Raw genomic sequence first — 21,721 nt, forward strand, 5'->3', positions numbered from 1 at the left:
GGGCAAGGGGAGAGGGAGAAAGAGAATCTTAAGCAGTCTCTACACTCAGCACAGGGCTCAATCTCACAACCCTGAGATCATGACCTGAGCAGAAATCAAGAGTCAGACACTCACCTGAGCCACCCAGGCACTCCTAAGTTTATTTTTTCATTGCCAAGATAATATAAAACCCTTAATTCTTCTAACATTTGTTAAGTATGAGGTGCTATGTCCTTGTGATATGCATTAGTGAATAAGTGGTAGATGAAATCTCCTGCCCTAAGTGGAACTTACTTTCTAGTAAAAAGAGATGAATGATAAGCAAATAAATCTTTATATATACAGAGTATATCAGATTTATCAAGCTCTCTGGACTTCACAAATATTCCATACTTCTAGTCTGGTCTTAAATACATTTTTCTGAATGGATGCAAGCCCAAAGCCTTGGCGTCCACTAAATATATCAATAGAACATAGGTACATTGGTAAATAACTACTCTCAAGTTGATTGCATGATTCAGCAATTTTGGTAATCAATTACTTAAGCCATTATCTATAGATATTTCATTATTATTTATTTTTTCACTGTCCCTATTATTCCATGGTGATGTGGGATATATTCAATAATAGTAGTCTTTACAATGTGAAAAGAAAGTGCAGTAACAGGGACATGTAAGTTTAATGAGAAATTATAACCAAGTGGAAGAGAATCACAGATCAATACATAATCACCTTAAGGAAGCCACACAATTAATCATTTGCTCAATTGCAACAAGAAGCTGAAGTAAGTAGTTTCATTTTGTTTACCAGAAAACTCTACAAATACAACCTAAAAGGGGATCAGTCTAAAATAATGAAATGGGATTATGGGTTATCTTTTAAAAATATTTATTTTTCTTTCAAATGTATTTATTAATATTAATGACTATGCCAAAAATTATGATTGTCAAAATGCTTATATAGACTTTTAAATTTCCTGAATTATTTAACTTGAATACATTTCATTTAAAAGTAATGTGTTGGGGCACCCAGGTGGCTTAGTGGGTTAAAGCCTCAGCCTTCCGCTTGGGTCATGATCCCAGGGTCCTGGGATCGAGCCTCGCACCAGGCTCTCTGCTCAGCAGGGAGCCTGCTTCCTCCTCTCTCTTGGCCTGCCTCTCTGCCTACTTGTGATGTCTATCAAATAAATAAATAAAACCTTAAAAAAAAAAAAGTAATGTGTTACAGGGCACCAGGGTACTCAATTGATTAAGCATCTAACTCTTGATCTCAGTCCAGGTCTTGGTCCTGGGGTCATGAGTTCCAGCCTTGCAATGGGCTCCATTCTGGGTGAGGAGCCTACATTTAAAAAGAAGAAGGAAAAAAAAAAAAAAAGGTAATGTGTTAACCTGGGCAAATAAAAATGAAAAGCGCTATCCTGGGTAGTAGAAATTTGAAAGCTAGAAATAGCATGTAAAGATTAACAGATGTCTAGATAAAAAGTGCTAAGTGCCATATCATGACACAAAATGCTACAGAAATAGAATGGGAAGGATCATTTCTGGTTGCCTGTTGAAGACTGTAGTATTTGAGATTAGGTGTATGATACTGATAGGCATTTTCTATGACAACTATTTTAGTTTTATGTTGCCTTATAGCAAATTATCTCATACATAGTGACTTAAAACAACACATTGTTTTGGTTTCATCATTTCTTTGGATTAAGAGTTTGGGCAAGACCTACCTGGGCACTTGGCTCAGGGTCTCACCTACGTTACAACCAAAATGTTGGCTGGCTGCATTCTTATCTGGAGGCCCCATGAGGAAAAGATTCAGCTTCAAGCTCATTTAGGTTGTTGGCAGAATCCATTACTTAAGGTCAAATGCCTTAAGGTCCATGTTTTTGCTGGCTATTGTCTGGAGACTGCTTTCAGATCTTAGTCATCCTGAAGTTTCTAGAGATCATCAGCAGTCCCTTGCCAAGTGAAGTTCTCCATCATGGTTGCTTACACTAAATCTCTTGCCTTTGTTTACTAAGGCACATTATATAACATAAAGGGATAACCAGGATAGCCTCTCATCTCTTGTGCCATATTCATTCATTAGAAGCAAATCACCAGGGCCAGCCTGCACCAAAGCTAGGACGTTATGCAGGAACATAGACATGAGAAAGTGGGAAATCACTGTGGGTCACAGGATCTATTTGCCATAGTAACAAGCCAAAAAAATCTAAGATTTAATGTTTCTTACAAGAAACATTTATGTATTGCTTACGGTACATGTTTGTGTCTACCACAGCTGTTATGTGATACCATTGCAAAAGTCTTATCATCTCAGGATTCAGATCAGTGAGGAGCCCATCTTTGGAAGATACCCTTCATATGATAGAAGGAGAAGAGATCCGATAGAAACTTCTGACTCCTTTTTAAAATGACTGCTCAAATTTAATGTATAAGCCCATTTACACACCATTGGTCAGAGAACATCATAACATAGTAGGATGGGACAGTAAAGGGAGGAACAACTATTTAGGAACCATAGGCCAATTTACCAAACTTTGAAGGGACGGTATTAGGGGAAGTTTCAGGGCAGTCATAAAATTGGTAACCAATGAGGCATATATAAAAGATCTGAAGGTTTCCATTTGGAAGAAATCTATAGGGTGTAAATTTAAAACTGCAGTCTTCGATTGACTTATTTTGCTAAGCATGATACCCTCTAGTTCCGTCCACGTCATCGCAAATGGCAAGATTTCTTTGCATCTTTGCATTTTCAATATTTTTACATTCTTAACATAACTGATTCTCCCAAACCACCTTTCAAACACTGAATTTAAAAACGTATACCTGCTGGGGCGCCTGGGTGGCTCAGTGGGTTAAAGCCTCTGCCTTTGGCTTGGGTCATGATCCCAGGGTCCTGGGATCGAGCCCCGCATCAGGCTCTCTGCTTCACCGGGAGCCTGCTTCCCTTCCTCTCTCTCTGCCTGTCTCTCTGCCTACTTGTGATTTCTGTCAAATAAATAAATAAAATAAAAAATATACTTGCTGATGAAGATTTCTAATTTATTTGGATGGAAGTACTGCCTACTGGACCAGTAACACATCTTAAATGTTATTACCTCCTTTATTTAATAACATTTGCCTATGTAGTTATTCTGATATTTGTAGCTTTTTCAGGTTTTATATAAAATTAATTCAAAAAGATAAATAATTTTTGTAGGCTTTGCACAATCAAAACAAAAATGGATATAACTGGAAATGCTGGATAAGATTAACCTTGGATTGATGTTGGCTGTGTGGGCATTCAATTGTGAAGGACAAAAACAAAATTTTAAATGCAAAGAGTAGGTTTAAAAGCAAGGTTTGATCAATGATTTCATTTGAATATTTAAGGTCTTTAGGACCTTCTCACATTTTGCAACTTAAAGTGTTTGATTAATTTTTATAGCCATCCATTTATTCATTTATTCAGCAAGTTTATTGAGCAACTAACGTGTAGCAAGTATTATTCTAGTCCTCAGGGATAGGGCAGTGAGCAAAATGTTTAAAAATCTTTAACTTCTTAGAGCTTAAAGCTTAGTGGTATACATTGGTAAATTTCCCATAGAAAATATGTCAGAAAACATTAATTTATTAGAGAAACATAAAGTATGAAGGGGTAATATGGAAGGTTGAAAGTAGTTGGACTTTTACATAATGGTAGAGCAGGGCTTACTGAAATATATGGTATTTTAGTGAAGACCTAAATGAGGTGATAGAGGGAGCCATTTAGCTCTCTAGGGGAAGAGGATGCAATGCAGAAGATTCAGTGAATGCAAAATTAAATACACTATACAGTGAAATGCTAGTAGAAAATCAGCAGGTACTCATAGACTTAAATGGTAGAAAATGTATCAAAGCTCTTTGGGATGTAATAAATAAGAGTTGTCCATTTGGAAAATGCACCTGGCAGTAGCATTTGGAATGTCATCAAAGTAGAAAGACTAGAATAAAAACAAAAACAAAAATGAACAAAGAAATCCCAAACCAACACTAATAGGACTTTATAGCAATCTAGGAAATAAGTGATGAATTGTAGCAAACACTATTAGTTGAATGCTGAAGAGCTTTACTCCTTTTTTCTCTTGATATAATCTACTGTTTTTGAGTGTTTCCCTCTCTCCATCCCTTAATTGAAGAAAAGTTGGCCCTGGCCCTAACTTAAAGGTTAAATTCTGATTGGTTAAGCCTTCTGCCAATAGTTTAGTAGTAGAAATGTCACCTAGTCTGGCAAATGGGATTAAGAAATGTTTTCTGAAGATTTCTAGTTCATGAAGATATTCTAGTATCCTGGGAGCATAGACCAGGCTAGACCTGGATCACTCCCCGTGACATGCCCACTCAACTCCCAAAGGAGAGTAGCAGTTACGCCTGTCACTAAGCCAGGAGCCCTTCCCTTCCCTGGTCTCGGTCCTTAGCAGGTTCCCAGATGCTCTAGACATTGCGTCCCTGCTACCGGTAACTGTTCTTGACAGCTGATCACTCAGGGCTCTGCTTCAGACCCAGGGGGCCCTGCAGGTGCACAGAGGGCAAGCAACCTGTCCAGAAAGGACCCATCAGAAAATATGCTTATGTGAAAAGCCTCACTTCCACCTTGAGATGGGTCCTTTGTGCGTCAGGGAGGCTCTCACACCAGGTCACTTTTCATCGTCTACCAAACTATGCCAAGCTTGGTTTACCTCCCTGCCACTGCACAGTTTCTGGGGCTGTTTTGTAATATGAGGCCACAGGCCAAGTTTTCCAGACCATTCCATCTGGTTTGGGACAGGTTAGGCAAAGCAGACAGCACAATCCCAACAGAAATAAAATAATAATGGGCAAAGGTGAAGGAAAAAAATACAGAAAAAAAGGTCAAATATACAAAAAGAAATAGTGTTGTCTCTAGTCTTCTAATCATTTTCCGTTTTCCAGATCATTTTCCATTTGTGATCAGCCACAGGGACAAAATTTTAATACATGCTGAACTGTGGAAATAAAAACAAGAAACTGCACATTTATTGATGTTATTGAGTTGTAGTATTCAGGAACCTTAGAGTTGCCATAATTTGGGCCTTCCTTTAAATATCATTATGACGCTCATTCAAACCATTGGATTGGAGTTCTTTGTCTTTCACTTTCAAGTCTTCTAACTGAAACATAAGAGAGGAGATAAGAACATAAAGTAGAGTAGGAGTAGGGATAAACATTATTGGCAGTGAAACTACCTGAATTTATTGGGAAGTTTCCATCTACCAGATGTTATTTTGACCATTTGACAAGTATTAATCTTCACAACCGCCCTGAGAAATAGGGTAAGTATCCTCTCAAATGCATCTTTTCTTTTACTTGGCATTAAATTATTGCTAGAAAATGGCTGACCTTAGAGAAACTATATTTCTCAGGCTCTCTTGCAGGCAGGGCTTGTGACGTGATTGCATAGTTAAAGCAACGTGAATGGAATTGATGCGAGACCTTTCCAGGCTTGACCTATAAAAATCTTCCACATGAGGCTGGCCTATGACCTTTCCAACGGCCAAGTGGCTGACCTTGAAAACAAATTTGGGAAATGGCAGTGCCACCAATATCCTGTATTTTGGAATGGCTACATGGAGGAAAGCATGTTGGTAACCTTCTAACATACCCTTAGTATTTGCTAAGTACTTTCATGGGAGCAAGAAATGAACTCTTACTGAGCAAGAAATGATATTCTATTGTGTTTGGGTCCTAATGTATTTTTTTGTTCTATAAGATATAATCATTTTCTAATTGGGAATTGGAAGCTGAAGTGTGCGTGTATGTGCATGTGTGTGTGTGGTATGAATGTCTATATGTGAGAAAGCACAATCCTGGTGGTTTTGGGTACTGAAGTGGTATTATAATAACTAGCAGCATTTTTACTTTTTCTTTGCTCTGAAACACTCAAGTAACTTTGAGATTATTTCTTTAATATTTTGTAGAAATCTCCCATGAAATATCTTGTTGATAACTGTATTTTTGTTTTTAACAACTGTTTCTGTTTAAATTTTACATCTCTTTGGAGATCATTCTTTCGCTTTATTTTTTCATGGTGATTAGTCATTGCACTGAGAATTGACTGTTGGATCTGAGTCTAAGAGTCTCATGCAAGTTCTTCCTTTCTGTCTGTGGCTGGTTTACCTATGATCTTTGCAGGTGTGTGTGTTTTTGTTTCTCCTATTTCTTTGTGTCGGGTTATCTAATGATTTAGCTATTTTATTTTCCCTTTTGCAGAACAAGTATTTAAGTTTATTCTATTTTTCTTACTCTATCAATTTTCACTTTTAAGTTTATTAAATCAGATCATTCTACTTCTGTAAGGTTTATTTTTATTCTAACATTAAGTTTGAATATTCATTATTTTAATAAGATGAAAATATACAGCTTCTTTTACAACTTCTTATATAATTTTTTTGACATCTTTTTCATTATCCCGATTTCAGCTTACTTTAGATTTCTTTTTGGTATGAGAGCTAAGGTTTTATTCAAGGTTTTTAAAACCATTTTGTTTGTTTACTTCCTGATGACAGTGCATTGTTGTATTATTATTATTTTGTATTAACCTCTAGTTTTACCACATTGTTCTCTACAGTGTTTCATCAGAAGCTCATCCTTGAACTTCTCTTTAAAGCTGAAAGCAAAATGAGTTTGAGGATTATTTTTTAGATACTTGAAAAGAAGGTATGCTGTCTGTTTTCAAAACAGAATTTGATGTATAATAATCATTTCACCTCAATGTAAAACTTTGTATTAAGGACTTTAATTACATGATTCTTATATGATCTGAACAATAGTTCCATGAGATAGATACTATTATCCTCTAATTTTATTTATTTATTTTTTAAAGATTTTATTTATTAGAGAGAGGGAGCTAGAGAGAGAGCGTTTGTGTGTGTGTGCACAAGCAGGGGGAGGGGCAGAGGGAGAGAGAAGCAGACTCCAAGCTGATCAGGGAGCCCAAGGCTACTCTGGATCCCAGGACCCTGGGATCAAGACCTGAGTTGAAGGCAGAGGCTTAACCGACTCAGCCACCCAGGTGCCCCTAGCCTCTCACTTTAAAGAGAGAGAAATTAAAGCTCAGAATTAAGTGAGTTGCTCAATTAAGTGTTAAATGTCTTATGAGAAACTTCATGTTCTTTATTCCTATTCTGTACCACCTTCCACAAATCTATATTCAAGTCCCCTGTTTCTCTTTAACGGGATTTACAGTCACTGTTAGTCTGTGAAATATTTTACTTATTATGATTGCTTGTGTTTCCTAATCATCATACTCAAATTCCAATCCAATTTGATTAGCCTAGATTTTGGGTTATAATCAGCTGTTCGGATCATAGGTTACCCTTTACCTAAAGCTAGGGAGGGGCTGGCCTATTACTTAAATTATCATGAGAACTGATGTTTGTAATGCCAATTACATTTCATTTAAGTTAGTTAGAACTTTATCTGGTGTAGACTGGACTAAATTTATGACAAGTAATGTCTTCTATTCATTACAGGAATTGGTGATTAGAAAACATTAAGTTTGTTTTATCTATTGGGACCGACTGCAAAATTGTTCATTTTACTGTGGTTCCTAGCCATTGGTTCATTTTTTGGCTCACTCTTACAAATGCGAAAGGGTGCTACAGTGGTTTGAACATTTCTTGGGAATGTTAACCTGTTCTAATATAACATTTTTATTTTCTCCTTAAATTTGGCCTCTCTAATTCTATGTCATTACTCAAACTAGGTTTGATGTGGTATTGAAAAGAGGAATAGTTAGTGTTATGCCCGAGTTTTTGCCTCCGAGAGACCACAAAGAAGCCAACCAACACTGATGCAATCACAGGCAGGTTTATTTAACAAGCTTAAGCTTGGGCCCAAGTATACCCGACACAGTGGAGTAGGGACTTGGACCCCGAGCTTAGTTAAGGCTGTTACTAAAGCAGGGTGGGGCTTCCTGTTACTAAAGCAGGGTGGGGGTTCTTAAAACTAAGGTAAAGTAGGGGAAAGTTTAGCCCTTGGGCACAGGGCTCTGAGATGGCTGCCAGAGCTAAGATGGCTGTACTTATGCAATGGCTAAACCTGAGGTGGGATGGCCTTAATTTTTCTCGGCCTCCACATTAGATAGAATTGAAAAATCTATCATATAGATAGGTAAAATACTCACTTCTCTGAAATGTGGTTTCTCCATCTACAAATCATGGTAATATCACTTTGTGGGTTTGGGAGCTACATTGTATGTGTTAGGCACTCAATAAAATTCAGACACTGTTTCCCTTAAAAGTCAAGCCATTTCTACCAGGAAGCCCATTCAAAATGAATAAGCCAACCTTTTGTCTACTCTATTCCAATCCTGATTTCAGCCTGAGGTATAAAACATCCTTTTTATTTAAGCTGCAGTGGTAGGCAGGGAGTACCAATCTTCCAGAGGCTGAAAACATTTTCTCTCATCCAGCAGTGAAGTGTTTTGTTTTTGTTTTTGTTTTTTTTTTTTTTGGCCAAGCAGCAATAGCTAAATGATCCATGTCTTAACATGCCTTGATTGAGATCCCAAAATGCAAATCACCTCTGAAATAAATGATTCAGCACCCAAAAATATCTGTATAGAAGATTACAAAGTTAGTTATGTCCAGTCTGACCACAGGCTTACTGGGAAAGTAGGAAATTTTGCCAGCATCTACAAGATTAAGCATGCATTAAACAGCTGGAAGTATTATGAAAAATACCAATGCCCCGGTTATTCTAACATGCTCCCAAGTTTAAAAACCACTGATATATGATATATCGTTTATTCTCAGCAAGACTCAATGAGGTCATTATTATTACATTTTCAGATGAACAAAGGTCAGAAGACAGAATTTTGCTCAAGGTCACATAAATTCATTGGCTTGTGAAAACTGAGAACCTAACTTTAGTTTTCTGACTCTAGGACCTCTCAAGTGGACAGTGTCTTCTATACTTTAGAACTATATTGAGAAACCCTGTCCTTGAAGTAACTTAGAAAATCTATCACCATCTGAAAATAGAAAGCTACTTTCAAAAGAAAAGCAAAAAAAAAAAAAAAAAGGACTCTAAAGCCAGCTAGAATTGAGCTAATATAATAAAAGATTAATGAGGACATTTTTCCAGTCAAAAGATGGCTATAGAGTGAATGTGTGACTCTTTAAAATTCATATCCCAAATCCTAAAGCCCAAGGTTTTGGATTTGGAGGTGGGGCCTTTGGGAGGATCAAACCTTTGTAAAAGAGACTACTGCCCTAGCACCCTTGTCCGTTTTGCCATGTAAAGAAACACACACAAAAGTGGCCATCTATGAACTAGAAAGTGAACCTTCACCACGTATCAATTCTGCTGGTGACTAGACTTAGAGTTCTCAGTCTCCAGAACTGTGGGAAAGAAATTAATGTTGTTTATAACCCACCCTGTCTGTGGTATTCTTTTTTCACAGCCCAGACAGATTAAGATAGAAACATAATGAAGAAACAATCACAAAGACAAACTTGATGCCTATTTAAAAATACTCGGGGGGAAAAACACACTCAGGAAGGAAGTCCACTAACCTTGCAAATCCAAGTAAAGGGCATATTCATAGGGAATTCAGGAAAGGTATTTGCTTATGTCAGCCTTTCCTGTGATATAACTAACACCAGAAAACTATAATATTTTGATTGTAAATTTTTCTTCATATATAAAATGTAGTTAATTCAAATGGTTTGAATCTGATGAGTCACTTAAAGTGGTTTATTTGTCCCCTTTGTTTATCATCAATGTATAAATTTTCCTGCTGGTTTATCGATCAGGATTTCTTACTTTGGCTAGTCCGAATTTGTCATGTCTGTCATAAAGAGTCCTTTGTGACTAGTCAAATCTCATTTTAATTCTGTTAAAACTATTTGAAATCTCCTTGTTTAGCTCATGAAATTATTGGTAGTACAGCATAGCGGTATCACTTTACCTTTCTGTCATGCTGCATTACTGCAGTCTAAATAAACTGAATCGTTCACTTCTCATTAACCTAATGTAAGTCTTACTTTTTCTTTTTTAACCTACCAAAATGACAATAATTAAAGCAAAGACTCATTGCTGATGAGGCTACGGTGAAACAGACATTCATAAGCTTTTGATGGCAGTGTAAATTCATGATCTCAGGGCCCTGAGATCGAGCCCCACATCGGGCTCCCTGTTCAGTAGGGAGTCTGCTTCTCCTTCTCCCTCTGCACCCCTTACCCCTGCTCATTCTCTTTCTCTCTCTGTAATAAATAAAAGTTTTATATACATGTGTGTATACATATATATATGTACACACACACACGCACACACACACACACACACACACACACACACATATATATATATATATATATATATATATAATTTCAACATAATGTTAGACTCATGAATCTCAGCATTGCTATCTCCAGGTCACCTCTTTGGGTGCCCAAGGGAATTCATTTGAGCAAAATTGGTCTAGAAACCAAATGAAACAATTAAGGAATGTATCTAAAGTAATATATATATATATCACACTGTGCTGTGATTATCCCACATAAACAACCAGTTCAAAGAGAAGCAATTAGCAAAAAGTCCAACCAAAACCGGAGGCTAGTTTTCTGCTTGTAAGGAACTAAGAATTACCAGAGAATACGTTATTTAGTCAATCAGAAAGTTGTAAGCTAGGGGTTCCTGGGTAGCTCAGGTTGGGCATCCAACTCTTTGATTTCTGCTCAGGTTATAATCTCAGGGTCCTGGGATGGAGCCCTATATTGGGGATTAGCACTCAAAATGGAGTCTGCTTGTCCACTTCCCTCTGCTTCTTCCCCCACTGGCTCACATGCTCTCTCTCTCTCTCTCCATCTCTAAAATAAATAAAATCTTACCAAAAAGAGAGAGGGAGAGAGAGAGACATAAGCTATATTGAATGTCTTCTCTCCTAATTTTTTTTTTTCTGGCTCTTCCCTGAGATTTGCAGATAAAAAATGATGATCAACAACTAATATAGTCTCATAAAATTATTTGCACAACTTCTATAGCTGATGAGTTGAGGAACCATGACTGGAATGCAGGTCTCTTTGATTCATTATCTGGTTGGATTTTTTTTTTTTTGAAGTTCAAACATTTTGTTTCCTTATATGTATGCCTTAATAAAACTATTTTTAATACTTTGTACATTGCAAAACAAATTACATTTCTTGTTCTTAAACAGAATTATGTTCACTGGGGACACTTATGTACAATGATTTAGTAATCTGACATTGTACTATAGATCATGTTATAGTTTTCATGCGTCTAGCAACAGATCTCAAGGCTGAAAAGCTAATCATTTCGTGTAATTATTCAATTCCCTCTGTGGGAGTTATCTAAAGTAACTGATTAATTACAGGGATACTGGAAGACCAGAACTGAATAAAAATACCAGGGGATGAGTCAAACTTTGCTGATAGTGGCATAAGTATTTAACACCAGCACCAATGGGACTTTTGTCAAAGAATCTGTGGGGGAAGATTTGATACCAAACTTATAAACTGGTGACTAAAAGAAATGACAAATAATTTCAAATGTGCTTTCTAGAATAGAAGAACAGCCTTGAGTAGTGTCACACACACACTTTCCATTCCAACTTTTATCCACCTTGTGAATAATATTCAAGATGTAATTACCAGAACATCCACCACATATGTAAAGATTGCTAGTTTTAACCCTCTGACTGGAGCCATTTAATCTTTCATATGAGAAGGAACCCTTCATACACACAAAGATGGTTAGGAGGATAGAGAAAGATTAATATTTCAGCTTCTATTTGATGGGTGTTTTTATTTTCTGATAATGTCTCATAGTAGTAAGGCTTAAAATTTGAGGTTCAAACTGTTTCAGAAGCTTGTCTTTTTGAGGGTAGCATCATGAAAATTGAAAATAATTTTATGTACCTGATTCTAATGTCTTTGTTAATTTCTACTATATTTTCCATAAAATCAGTTCTTTTTAATTACTCTCAGGCTTTAGGTGAGCAAAGACTACATGGAACACTAATACTTATGGGTACTATTTTTATTGTGTGTTCTTTTCCCAAATTCAAAAATAGCCATGATTTGAAAAATATTTTGAGTGTATTGCACTTATATATAATTCACAGTGAAACATTAGCATTATTGTGTAAACATGATCTGTCACAGTGATATTGATGTTTTTTCTTTTCTCTCTCTTTTTTTTTCCTCTATGGTCTTACCAGTTGCATTCATTAATGAATGTATACATTCCAAATTGAGAATAAAAAGCTCTTTGCAATTTAATTTATCTCAACCCACTCATTTGAAAATAAAGAGATATTGGCTCATGTCAACAATAATTTATAGTAGAACTATAAGTAAGAATTGTTTTTTAAAATTTTATTTATTTATTTGACAGAGATCGCAAGTAGGCAGAGAGGCAGGTAGAGAGAGAGGAGGAAACAGGCTCCCTACTGAGCAGAGAGCCTGATGTGGGGCTTGATCCCAGGACCCCGGGATCATGACCTGAGTGAGCTGAAGGCAGAGGCTTTAACCCACTGAACCACCCAGGCACCCCTATAAGTAAGAATTTATGACCACATTGTCTCCCAACCTCATGTGTCTCATAGGTACACTTTTATAGGGAGCCAACAGTAACAGATCTGCAATATTTTCAGAGGGCAGAAAAAGTGAAAATGTGCCCACTTTTGTAAAAATGAAATTGGAGGGGATAGTCTAGAGTCTTCTAAATATCAACAACCCTAATTTTGAGAATCTCAAGAGACCAAAGATTAAGTTATTCATCATAAGAAAACACTGATAATTGATAATAGATCATCAAATCCATTACACTTTTGAGGGACTTATATCCTGGTAAACTCATCATAAGTAAAAAACATTGTAAGTTGAAAATGCATGTAATCCATACCTCTGACCTACAAAACACCCTAACTAGTCCAGCCATGTAGAAGAACAAAACTTGACAATTCTCTTACACCATACAGAAAGATAAACTCGAAATGGATAAAAGACCTCTATGTGAGGCAAGAATCTATCAAAATCCTAGGGGAGAACATAGTAATCTCTTCAACATCGACCACAGCAACTTCTTTCAAGACATGCTCATGAAGGCAAAGGAAACAAAATTGCGAATGAACTTTGGGACTTCATCAAGATCAACATTTCTGCACAGCAGAGGAAACAGTCAACAAAACAAAGAGGCAACCCATGGAATAGGAGAAGATATTCACAAATGACACTGCAGACAAAGGGCTGATATCCAAGATCTATAAAGAACCCCTCAAACTCAACACACATAAAACAGATAATTACGTCAAAAAATGGGAAGAAGACATGAACAGACACTTCTCCAAAGAAGACATACAAATGGCTAACAGACACATGAAAAAATGTTCATCATCATTAGCCATCAGGGAGATTCAAATCAAAACCAGTCTACCTTAAATGTGCTCAGAACCCTTATATTAGCCCACAGTTGGGCAAAATCCTCTACACAGAGCCTATTTTATAATAGGCTGTTGAATACTGCATGTGATTTCTTGAATACTGTACTGAAAGTGAAAAACCGGATGGTTGTTTGGGTACAGAATGGTTTTGAGTGTATCATTCTTTAACCTTATTATTGTGGCTGTATGGCTTACCGGGAGCTGTAGCTCTTGTCACCACCCAGCATCACAAGAGAGGATTATACAAAATATTGGTAGCCTAGGAGAAGGTCCAAATTGACAGTATAGTTCCTATTGAATGCCTGTCACTCTCACATCATTGTAAAGTCAAAAAATCTTAAGTCAATGACCATCTATATAAGGTGTTCTTAATAAACATTAAGAGAATTTTAAGAAATGGGGCTTCTAGAGATAGCTAAAAATTTGTCACATATACTGTAACAAATTCATAAAGTAAGGATATTGAAAGTAAGGAGCAGAAGTTGCCTTCCCTTGTTACTGTAGACATAGCTAAGTATATTTGGGAAAATTTCACTTATATGGTAAAACAAGGGTTTATAAAAACCCATATGACAAGAGCAGTTAGATTATAGCAATGAACTGGGGAAACGACCATGTTAAGGAGGATATTCTTATTGGCTTTTACTGTCTCTGGAAGAGTTCTAGTGTAGTTAAGAAATAAGTTCATTTAAAATGGCAATGACTAATTAAAAAAAAAAACTTTGAATATTCCTGAATAGTACTCCATCACCGATATTTATTTATGGATTCTCAGGTGAAGATGGCCTGCCCTTTCGTAGTCCTTTGAGGGAAGAAACATTAGAATAATTGCATTAAAAAACAACAACAAAACAACAACAACAAAAAAACAACAACAACAACTATGAAGATAGTTCCTGGTCTTTAGAAATTTCCATTAGTTGGCTAGAGTCCATGCATTAAAATGTATTAACTTCACTTACTATTAAATACAAATGTTCAAGCAAGTAAAGACACTGAGATAAAATAAGCAAATGTTCATTAGAAACAGATCAAATGTTGAGTAAGAATAGGTTAGTTTGGGTAAGATTAAGGAAAAGATTAATGATAAATTTAACTCCCATGTTGATTTGCTTCTTTCTCTATTTTTTGAGCTAATCTCTTCTATAATGAAACACTAAATTGCTTAATACCTTTAGAGTATATGTAAACTTGTCCCAACTGACTTTTCGCCTGTCATTTGCACAACTCAAGTATTGCTCCCTTACGTGCTGCTAAAATCTAGTATTTTGCACTTCCCAGGAAGTTGATTCTTAAAATTACATGGCTTCAGTCCTGCCATTGGTATTTGTTGGAAAATCCTAAAGGACCTGAGACAAGAGAAAAGAATAAGGAGACTGTGGGTTCTGATTCTGATGAAAGATGATTGTGATCTCAACTAAGTGAGTAATGGAAGGAATGGGCATATGTGGGTGGATTTGAGAAAGGGAACATTGGGAAATCAAAAGGGTCTTGCAGTTTAATTGCATATGACAGATGATAAAGACATGGGCATCTGGGTTGGTAATTGTGCTGTCAACAGAGATTGACATAAGAAATATGACACATTTTGGAGGTGATAATGAGATGAGTTTGGTCCAATCTATTGAAATAGTTATGGTAAATTCAAATGAGAAATTTATGTTACATTTATGGCAAATATTTATGGTAAATTTAGTAGACAGTTGGACATAGGCATATGATATAAAGAAAAGAGACTCAGATGATAAATATAGATCTGTGAGACACTTAAATGGAAATAGTAACCATGATCTCTTGAGTGAATTAAGTCACTTGCCACTCTTTAGTATGCTTACAAATTTATATTTGGGCCTACTTCTTTGATTTAGGAGGGAAAAATCTCAGGGTGCCTGGGTGGCTCGGTCAGTTAAGTGGCTGCTTTCAGCTCAAGTCATGATCCCAGGGTCCTGGGGTTGAGCCCCAAGTTTGGCTCCTTGCTTGGCAGGGATCCTGTTTATCCCTCTCCCCCAATTGTGCTCTCTCTCTCTCATTATTTCTCTATGTCAAATAAATAAACTCTTTAAAAAAAAAAAAAAAAAAGGAAAAACCTCAAGGATGGCAAAACTTGCATTGATATTTGGATTTTTTTTTCATATTTGCATGATGCCTGGCTTATGGCAGACTCTTAAGAAGTATTTTCTGAATGTATTTTTAATACACTTAAAATAACGAGGTTAGATTCAAAGGTAACCATGGATTCTATTAAATGTGTGGACTCCTTATTAAAAAAGCACACATGTCTGTACATATTATTCAGAATCTCAAGACAGAAAAAAAATGGATGTCTTTATAATATACTCATTTATTTAGCAACATTTTGAGTAATTATTTGCAAGGTACTGTGTCAGGACAAAATTTTTTATTCAAATTCCCAAAGTGTGTGGAAGATACCAGGACTGATAATAGTTCAGAAGATTGCAAAAAAGACTTAGAAGATGTATTTTCCAGCAACAGATTTTTGTTACTTATAATATAAAAACAATATTTTAATTACTTTATCTCCTGTCTCTCATCCTTCATCTCCACTACATGATTTCCATTGCATAGTTGCTGAAAAATGGATGAATGAATGAATAATGAATGAGTGAACTCTTAAAAAAAAATGTGGTGGTCTGGAAATTAGGAGATCTTCCATAACAAGTTGACAAATTTTACAAAATTATTTTTGCCTTGATTCCTTAACATTTTTTCTCTGTAAAATGAATGTAGATAAGCAAATCTTTATTGCTTTCAGATACAAAATAGTAGATTCTACTTTTTGCATAAAATTTGGACCTCTCATTTGCAAAGCTAAAAATGCAAAGGACATAATTGCTATAAGTTTTGATTTCCTCGGTTTTCTTTTTCCACCTGCCTGTGAATCTTTATAGACATTCGTGGTATTCTATCCATATTCATTTAGAAGCACCTAGCATAATGCCTCATACATGGTAGTAGAGATTATGTTTGACAAATCATTTCTGTAAAGAGAAAAGTAAATTAATCCAGAGCACAGAATGTATGCTGTGGTTAGAACTTCATTGTTGAGATGGATGGCGTTTATGTATTTCTTTAACATATTTATTGAAGACACACTGTATAGCAGGTGCTATATTTTATGCTGAAGAAAGAATGGACTGATGATCAGTGCAAAGTCAAATCCTTGCTTTCATTGATTTTACAATGTATTGGAGGGGAGATAAAAATCAGTCAAAAATAAATGAAAGTTTGAGATAAAGATAAATACTGGAAATAACACAGTAATACCCTGTTAAGCCCACCCATTGTCCATCACATAGAGTCATACACATTCTTTCCTTCTGATTTTTAGGTAAATTGGTTAGAAAAGATACTTTTTCCTTCTGAGAAGTAGAAAGTTACAAATAAGACATTAATTTATGTAAAAATTGCATTAATATTATGAGAGCTCAATTTGAGTTTTAGTAATGTAAAGTGATGCATACTTCTCCCAAAATATCATCCAAATGCCCATAAAGAAAATGGGACCCAAGAATCAATTAGGAAATGGTGTGCCATTTGCTAGGTGGAAGCCACAGGGGAAAATGCACATTTTCCTTATTGCATTATCATTATCGATATAAGCACTCCTTTTCCTGGACCAATTTCCTGGAAGATGTTTCTGCTTGTAGTCCTAGTAATACTTAACTTTTCCTCATATTTATAAAGTTAAATCAACATCATTCATGTTTCTCCTATTAGCACGTTAATCTGTTTCATGCCCCTTACCCACTAAGAGTCTCTTTTGCTTTATTTAAGGCTTATTAGTCAAGAATAGAGCAAAGGGTGCAAATTAGGTCTTGTAGGTTCCAGCTGTCAGAAAAATCAGTCAGCTGTGATTGATTAATAGAAAAGTGCATCTGATTTTGCAGTGCAAAACCCAGTTGCAGTTGTTAATATGATTCTGTCAGCAAAATCTTCTCAGCTGACAATCTTTATGGAACAGCCATCTGTTTTTGAGGATTACAAATACTTTATCAAAATATTTATGACATGTTTCCTCTGAAAGATGATATCGTATCCCCTTCAATAGATAAATGCCTTAAGGGTAACTGCAAAGCTAAGTAGAGAGAAAAACTTAACTTTAAAATTTATCTCCGTCAAAAGCAAATCCATGCCCATTTTTTTCCCTACTGTCACTAGGCTATTAAACTAATATCAATTGGAGTTGATTTCACTTTTATGCCCAGATTTAAAGTCAGACTGAATGAAGGAATAGCTTACATTTAAATGGCTAATTTAAGGTTCAATTACATCTCTCTTTTATCAATCGTGTGTGCCTATATAAAATATGTAGAATTAATGAACAATTCTAAGTGAGAATTTGGAAATTAGAAGATATGTTTCTCAATTTGCTGGAGAATATATTAGTAGACTTAGAATGATTTTTCTCTTTCTGATGAAAAGTTATATAAAGTACATTTGTCTTTTTTAAAAAGTTTGCAACATGGTTAAGGCAAAAACTTTGTTTCGACCTAAAGTTTTAGCTCACCTAAGTTCGTTTTAGTCATGAAAAAAATTTTTTTGAGATAAATACAGTAAAAGAAATTTTGAAAGAAAGAATTATAACAAAGAAATATAAGTATTATACTCTGGATCTTCTTCTAAACTTAGGGAAAATGAACTTCTAAATATATCAGTGTAATTAAATGGACTTGATCTCGTAATAACTTTTTTCAGAACTTGCATTGAGATTTGACTTTTTCTTTGTACATAGCATTGTTTAAAACAAAACAAAATAAAAAACTCAAACAAACCTGGATTTGTTTCATTTTATTTTCCTTAATAAATATTGGTATTTTATCTGAGAAAAAGACTAAAGATTAAGAAACAGCATTCTTTATTGTGGATCAGATTTCTTTCTTAAGCAATTAGAGGTGGTTTTGGTTTAGATGTTTGTTGTATTGTTCTCCTTTCGTTATTTGTCTTGCAGATTAGCCCTGAAAATAGGAAGAATTTTTATTTATTTATTTTGTAAAGATTTTATTTATTTGAGAAAAAGTGAGTGAGAGATGGCATGAGTGGGGGAAGGGCAGAGGGAGAAGCAGGATCCCCACTGAGCAGGGAGCCCAATGAAGATGAGGCTGGGATGAAGAACTTGATCCCAGGACCCCAGGGATCATAACCTGAACTAGAAGCCAGATGCTTAACTGACCGAGCCACCCAGGCACCCTTAGAATGAATTTTTCTACTTCGATAAAATTACCCTGGGGAACAACATTGTTAGGTTTTTTAATTAATTAATTAATTTTTTTTTAATTGCAAAAGTGGAATGTCATTTAAGGCCATATATCAAGAATATACATGTTAATAGAGTTAATATGTAGCCTGATTTATTTTAAAAATATTTAAAATTTGCAGAGATTACAGTTTACAGAGATAATGTGGTGTTAGCAAGAAACGAGACAGTACTGGTGAGTTTAACTAGTTTACACTCTGATGAGAAAGTCTGGCATAAATAGAGAGCCCATGAATTGAATTTTGGATCTAGACCAGAACTGGTTTAGATGTCAGCCCTGCTACATATTGGATTGTGATTTAGAACAACTTCCCTAACTTCTCTGAGATTTAGTATTACCTGGAAATGATTAGCATTAGCCCCAAAGTGTTGCAGGGGGAATTCAAGGAGAAAATGGAGAGCACATGATTGAGGTAACCAGCACAGTGATTCACTGCACAGAAACTAAGTCAGTGTGACTTCCCTATTCTCATAGAGTAAGAAAAATGTGGTGTTATCGAATTGCAAACAAAGAGATATAGAAGTACAGCGTGAGGAGAGGTTAATTAAATTATAGAAATCTGGAAAGTTGTAATTTGAACTAAATAAATATTAAATGCACATGCAGTGCAGAAGACATGAGAGAAGATGGATTTATATGCAATTCCGGTCCAATTTTGTTTGACCTCAATAAATATCTAATTCTTTCAGTTTTATTCAAAAGTGCTACTACCAAATGCTTAATAGAGTCCCAGTTTCAGACAAAAGGGAAGGGCCTACTGAGTAAATGAAATTTAAATCCAATGGGAATAAAAGTGCAATTGATTTGAAATGAAAATTGCACTGAGTATTATTCTATATGATTGAAGTTGAATTCAATGGAATGCATGATAGACTATGTTTTCCTTTGACATTACAAGGGCTAGATAATTTACTAAAAAAAAAAGAAGAAACAAAAACAAAAAAACTTGGTGCCATTTTTCTTTATGTAATATAAGCAAGAACTTATTAAAAACATGTTTTAAAATGAATATGTCCTAATATATGCTCGTAGGAAAAGAGAGTAAAAGGATTTGCTAGCTGGCAGCTAAAACAAAGCAAAAACAGAAACTTTTCTTTCCTATAAACTCTAGATAACCAAACTACCAGATTCACTGTTACCATTATGAAGGCATATGTTTATTGGTTCTGTGCCTTATTTCGTCATCAAGTCCCCCCATGATTTTTCTTTAACTTGACTTCTTTCAGATACATTGTTGAGGTTGGACAATAGGAACACCCAATACCTAGCCTCACATGCTACTATGGGTAACACCATGTATGTCCCATCTTACTCTTCATGTATCTCTACCCCATGTGTGGTTGACATTACTCTCTAATTCACTGACTTTCCTTGTGACCACATCTTTAATCCTTAGAAATTTTATCACCATAAAATCAGCAGACCTTTTCTTTAGTATCAGTTCTTGGTTATGCCATATATAGTCTATGGGAAAACAATCATTTAAAAAATAGATTTTTTAAAATTAGTAAATAAGAAAAGAGGACAAATACCTCCACACAGAGCAAGATGATATTCTTATGAATTCTGTGTGAATACCTTTTGTCCGTGGTAAAGTATATGACAGGTGCATTGTAGTTACTGAGGGAAGATAAGTCCTATGCCTTTAGCTCTCAGGAGAAAGTGATATGCGTTGCCTTGTACTGACTCAACAAAATTTCTGAAAGTTACACATACAGGTTGAGATCTCATCCTATGAATATCAGAGTGGAAAGATTATCAACATTTCTGGAAAGTGATATCATTTTATTAAATAATGTGCATTTTTCATAGTCATTAAATTAATACTGAAAATTAAATGTAAATCAATACTGAAATTAAATTATTACATTATTATAATTATTAATAAAATTAATACTATAATTTAAAATGCAAAAAAAGATTGAAGAGAAAGCTACCCATCAATTCATTATCTAGAGGAAGAAATGGTATATTAGACATGCTGTCTTTTAATTCTTTCTCTACATATAAACACGTGCATATGCATTTAATCAACCATACATACAAACATCAATTTATTCCTGCATGCATACAAACATCATTTGTACCATATGGGACATTGCATAGCTACAGTTTTATATCTTCTTACTCCGTATACTGTGACCATTTTATGAAATACACTTGAGAATAATGCCAACTACTTTAAGAGGTTTTTTTTTTCAGTAACCATGATGTACCAGAGACACATAATTTGTAGATGAGTGAACTTCATCAGAGAAATAAAAGATGAACACATGACAACACCCACAAAAGAAGATAAAGATCCCTGCTCTCATAGAGCTTGTTCCTTAGGAGCAGAAGATAGGCAGTAAAAAAATAAAATAGTTTGATTGCATGGTCTAATGAAAAGATATATTGTGCTATGGAAACCATAAAGAAAAAATATCTATAGCTATATATCTAGCTCAGTGAAATAGATAGGGTTGTATTTTAAATAGTCTTGGCAGGGCATGCCTCATTGAGAAAGTGAGATGTGAGAAACTTGATGGGAGCAAAAAAAGGGAGGCCCAGGAAGGTGGAAGGTATTTCAGGCAGGGTGTATAATCAGTGCACAGGTCCTCAGCACATGGACTCAGTTCTTAGAGGGAGGATGCCTCCTGTGTTCTACAAGCAACACAGAGGCTCCTATGCCTGCAGGGGAATGAGAGGAGGGTAGTGTCAGCAAGCGTTGGGTAGGAGACCCTATACTGCCTTGTGAAGATTTTGCTCTTACTCGAAGTCTCAATAATGCAGGGTTTGGGGTGAGCCTGGTGGTGGGTGTTAGGGAGGGCATGTATTGCATGGAGCACTGGGTGTGGTGCATAAACAATGAATTCTGGAACATGGAAAATAAATTTTAAAAAATAAATAAAAATTAAAAATAAATAAATAAGGGAGAAATATTAAAAAAAAAAAAATGCAGGGTTTGGTGGTTACCTGGGTGGCTCAGACGGTTAAGGGTCTTCAGCTCAGGTCATGATCCCAGGGTCCTGGTATAGAGCCCC

This window comes from Lontra canadensis, unplaced genomic scaffold (genome assembly GCF_010015895.1).
Source record: "Lontra canadensis isolate GAN:19392208 unplaced genomic scaffold, GSC_riverotter_1.0 scaffold118, whole genome shotgun sequence".
Lineage (NCBI taxonomy): Eukaryota > Metazoa > Chordata > Mammalia > Carnivora > Mustelidae > Lontra > Lontra canadensis.